Source organism: Trichomycterus rosablanca, chromosome 9 (genome assembly GCF_030014385.1).
Source record: "Trichomycterus rosablanca isolate fTriRos1 chromosome 9, fTriRos1.hap1, whole genome shotgun sequence".
Lineage (NCBI taxonomy): Eukaryota > Metazoa > Chordata > Actinopteri > Siluriformes > Trichomycteridae > Trichomycterus > Trichomycterus rosablanca.
The window spans coordinates 10,817,488-10,822,878 of NC_085996.1; positions in this window are offsets into that span (position 1 = coordinate 10,817,488).

Here is a 5,391-nt window from a genome sequence, read left to right on the forward strand (position 1 = left end):
CTTCACGAGCGACCTTCCTGTTGTTCAGAAAACCCTTGGCAAGTGTACCAGTACCACCCAACTCAACTTCTGCATGAGCGCACTGTACCACCCAACTCAACTTCTGCAGGAGTGCAGTGAAATAGAAGGCGGGGATACAGCAGTGGGGTGTTTCTTCACCAACTAAAACCAAGTGTTTTTTAGGCATTAGATATTACCAAAAATACACGTTTGTGGATAAACGTGTTTTCAAAGTTCTGCCAGGGTATTTGGGCAGAGGTGGTGTATTTAAATTTTAAATAACGTTTTTAACCACCCACCTTATTGCTTTGGGTCATTATTTGAGAATTCACTCATGCATGTTGCAATAACTGATAAAACCTAATAATGCACAAAAATAAATACAAATCTATCTATCTATTATACAAACTATTACATTGTACTATCACATTTCTGTATAATCCTTAATACACAACATGTTACACAATAATGGTTCATTTTCTTTCAAAGCATCTTCCAGACTTGGAAAACAGTTGGTATTACAGTAATATGATTTTTAAAACTGAGCTTTGATATTCATAGGTGAAACGTTGCCTAAGTTACAATTATATTATATTAGTACAATATTTAGTTTTATTGGTATTGGTCAATACTACTATTATTAATAATACAACTAATACTTAGATATAAAATGCTCTGAATACCATGAAAAAAAACATTTAAATCATACTAGCAGCTAACTGTGTATTGTATTCATATTTTTAAGTCTGTGTCAGTTAGTCACTGAGTTTTGCTGCATTTCTGTTCGGTCGAAAACGTAAAAGATCTTAGTTCAAATAGAAAAAAAACAACTACTCTGCATCTCACAGGGCAAAGATTAATAAAGAAAAACACTATCTGGTAAGTTTATGAATTTACAAGCAGAATTACAGCGCTGGCATTATCTAGTGCAACAGAGCAGCATATTCTCTGATTATAAATAGAACTTGACCCCATGTCTGGAGAAGTTGGGACATTTTGTGAAATGCAATATAAACAAGAATCTGTTACTTGTTAATTCCTTTGAACCATTATTTACCTGACAAAAGTACAAATTTACAGCGTTTTCACTCATCAGCTACATTATACTTTGTGAAAATAAACAAATTTAGAATTTGATGCCTGCAACACACTCAAAAGAGTTGGGACAGATGCATGTTTATTACCATATTATTAATTAGGAATTGAGGAAACCAATTGTTTCAGCTTTACAAGTGGAATCTGGTCTGTGGTCATTGTTGTCTGATTCTTCACTTTATGATGTGCCATACATTTTCAATAGGAGACAGATTGGGACTGCAGGCAGGCCAGTCAAGCACAAGTTTTCTTTTGTCTATGAAATCTCACTGTTGCAGCAAATGCAGAATGAAACCTGGCTCTGTCTTGATAAAATAACCATGAACTTCCCAGGAAAAGCTGTTGCCTTGATGGCAGTATATGTCTCTTTAAATTCTCATTGGCATCAATTGTACCTTCACACATGTTAAAGTATCTTTATAGTCCACAGTTTCACACAGTATGTAAATCATTAATTGTTTCCACTGCCTATATGAGACAAGCTCGGGCCCAGAAAACTTCCTGCATTCCTGCATAAAATTTCACTCACTCACTGTCTTAACCGCTTATCCAATCAGGGTCGCGGGGGGTGCTGGAGCCTATCCCAGCTTTTCAATGGGCACAAGGCACACAGTAATGTAAGATAAGATAAGATATCCTTTATTTGTCATATATACATATACAGTTGCACAGTACAATGAAATTCTTTCTTCGCATATCCCAGCTTGTTTGGAAGCTGGGGTCAAAGCACAGGGTCATCCATCTTACGGCGCCCCTGGAGCAGACAGGGTCTTGCTCAAGGATCCAACAGTGGCTGCATAGCAGAGCCTGGATTTGAACTGCCAATCTTCCAGTTGATAGCCCAAAGCTCTACCCACTAGGCTACCACTGTCCCTATGCCACTGTCCCATATCCTAGATGGGGCACCAGTCCCTCAGGGCAGACACAAATACATACACATGCGCACACACACACACACACACACACACACACACACACACATTCACCTATAGGGCAATTCAGTGTCTCCCATTAACCTGACTGCATGTTTTTGGACTGTGGGAGGAAACCGGAGCTCCCGGAGGAAACCCACACAGACACGGGAAGAACATGCAAACTTTGCACAGAAAGGACCCAGCCTGGGGATCAAACCCAGGACCTTCTTGATGTGAGGCGACAGTCCTACCAACTTAGCCACCGTGCTGCCCTGCATAGAATTTATGTATCATATTCTCTTCGCATAATAAAGTTTCAGGTTGCTTTCAGAACACAAATCATTTGATCTATAAAAACAGTGCAGATCATTTAAGTATGTGACTTCTGAAGCATGTGGTGTATGGTTTGATTTTCAGCCAGATGTTCTTTGAACTGCAGGTGTAGGTGATGGTGAAAATGTGGAAGTGTAAAACAGTTCATAAATGCCATTTCAGAGAATAAGGTTAGACTTGGGTTAACAATGTCAGACTTGTCAAGTGTCAGGACACTTTGTTATTACTGACATGATGTGGAAACACAAGTAAGGCTCTTCACAAATTAAAGAAATTGCCTTAAAGTGTATAAAAGTGTTACCATGTGTTGTGTATCTATTTTTTTCAAGAGCAAAAATGGAATCATGTGTCATATAAACTAACCAAAAACGGGGGCGTAAACTCTTCCAAAACAATAAAACCAAACATCTTGTGACCAATTATGTCCATGCTTCAAAGCAAGATTGTGCACCGGATATAAATGGGAAATATTGGGTAATATTGACATTCTTAAAAGAATTTTACATCATTCTTTCAGGAAGCCCTACATAACTAAGTTCATCAATTGAATAATCACATTTTGATTTTCTATTCTGTTTCAGTTTGCAGTAAGAAAATGAGGCAATGATAATCTGTGATAGGATAAAATTTTATCTGGTGCAGTACAATTCTTCAACTTAGCAGCTCACGGGCCACCCAACTGAGTACGAACGGTTTTGCAGCCAACCAGTGGAAAGAAAGGACAAGTCTATTTGGTGCATTCGAGAATGGTTCCAATGAATATTTGCAGCCAAAATGAAAAGTTGTGAAACTAGAACCTGTTAGCATAGTTACTTGTTTCTGTCTTGTTTTTTTATTTAAAAGAACTGGTATTTATTAAAGCAAAGACCATTGTGAGCAATATAAATTGCCAGTTGATCGTACCTATTTAATAGTGGAACAATACTCTCTTTGTCCACAACCACAGTCAAGCAAGCTTTTTATTACCACAGGCTTAAAGCTGCCATGCAAAAACAAACAATCTACTCAGCAAAAGGTTAAGTTGTGGGTTTTCTTTCCAAAACTGGATTAAAAAACACGTGTTCCATGTCATTTGTACTTACAAAAAACAATTGTTTGTGCAGATAACCTTTGCATTTATTGTTGCTAAGAAATGGCTCCAAGTAAAATTTCTGTACGTTTCGTTAGTTGCAGATACCAAAACACATTTCTGTGGGTAAGCTGGAGTGTATGGCATATGGTCTGCCAGTATCATCATTGCTGATCATTTCAGATCCAATGTGAGCCAAACAGTGGTTAACATTGAATGTTTATCCTTACAAATATGTATGAAGACTTCACCCTAGACAGTGTACAATTGTTAAGTCATTTAAGTATATAAATCATCGTTTATAGTCCACAGCTGCTTATAAGATTAAACAAAATCCCTTCAAAATGTTAGAGTATACCATAAAAAGCATAGCAGTAAATCGCAAAGGTATCATACTTACATAAAATCAAGTTACACTGGTTTGATAGTATTTGGACACCCCTTGTTGTAGTCATACGTATTACTAAGGTATGTGAAAAATATTTATTTGTTTACATCTTCATGGCAACAGTTTAAAAAGGCCTGTTCACTTTTCTACACGACTTTCACATGTGTACAAGGCAAAGCCCATAAAGACATGGTTTTACGAGTTTGGTGTGGAGGTACTGCGGTGGCCTGCAGAGCTCTGACATCAATCCCAATAAAACACCTTTTTGGGATGAATTGTGAGCCATGTCGTCTTGTCCACATTAGAATGACCTAAAAAAATCCCAAAGACAGACTCCAAAATCTTATGAAAGTCTTTCCAGAAGCGTGGAGGCTGTTCTAGAAATATGGCCAAATTGTACACATATTTGTGTCCACATTTTCTATTGACAGTGTTGTGTTTACTTTCGACTGAACTCTCTTAAAGGTGTTAAAGTTGTAAACAGTTGTAAACGGTTAGCACTATAAATGGTTGTAAAGTTGACGTTTTGTCACTACACCATCATTAGTTTCCAATGTTTGGCTGCACAGATGGGTCAGTTTTCTCCAGTGCTCTCTGTCTCATGTCGCCTGTAGCAGACTAGCACCTGATAACACAATAATCCATCTTATTCTTGGTCTTCCTTGTCCTTGTGTTAACACTGCCTTCAATGTTGTCATTTGAGCGTGTCATCACATGCCCAAAGTGATGTAAATAAATGACCAAAACACGTTTCGGTGGGAAAGCTTGAGTGCATGGCATATGGTCTGCCTGTATCATCATTGCTGGTTCAAATCCAATGTGAGCCATTTTTTGTTTATTCTTACAAGTATGTAGGAAGACTACACCCTGGACAGTGTATAGTTGGCAACCTATGTAAACATATAAATCATCGTTTATAGTCCATAGCTGCTTATAAGATTAACCCTAATGCCTTTAAAATGTTAGAGTACACCATAAAGGTGTGGCAGTAAATCACAAAGGCATCACACTTACAAAAAAACAGGTAACACTGTTATGATAGTATTTGGACACCCCTTGTTGTAGTCCACATTTTTTATTTACAGTGTTGTGTTTACTTTCAGCTGAACTCTCTAAAAAGTGTTAAGGTTGTAAACAGTTGTAAATGGTTAGCACTATAAATGGTTGTGAAGTTGACATTTTGTCACTACACCATCATTACTTTCCAATGTTTGGCTGCACAGATGGGTCAGTTTTCTCCAGTGCTCTCTGTCCTGTGTTGCCTGTAGCAGACTAGCACCTGATAACACAATACACATTGTGATACTGTTAATCCAGCTTATTCTTGGTTTTTCTTGATCTTGTGTTAACACTGCTTTTAATGCTGTCATTTGGTTGTGTCATCACATGCCCAAAGTGATGTAAATAAATGTAAGTCAGTACTTCAGACTATAAAAGTATTGAACCGCTTTAGTCTGATACAGAAGGTTATCATAGTGAATGAAAGAACAGTAAACTGAAATGAAGCAGAATATGTGCTTCAGTGATTCATCGGTCGATAACTGGAGGTGAGCAAAACACTTAAAAAAAAGTATTGAGGGATAAATGCTGAG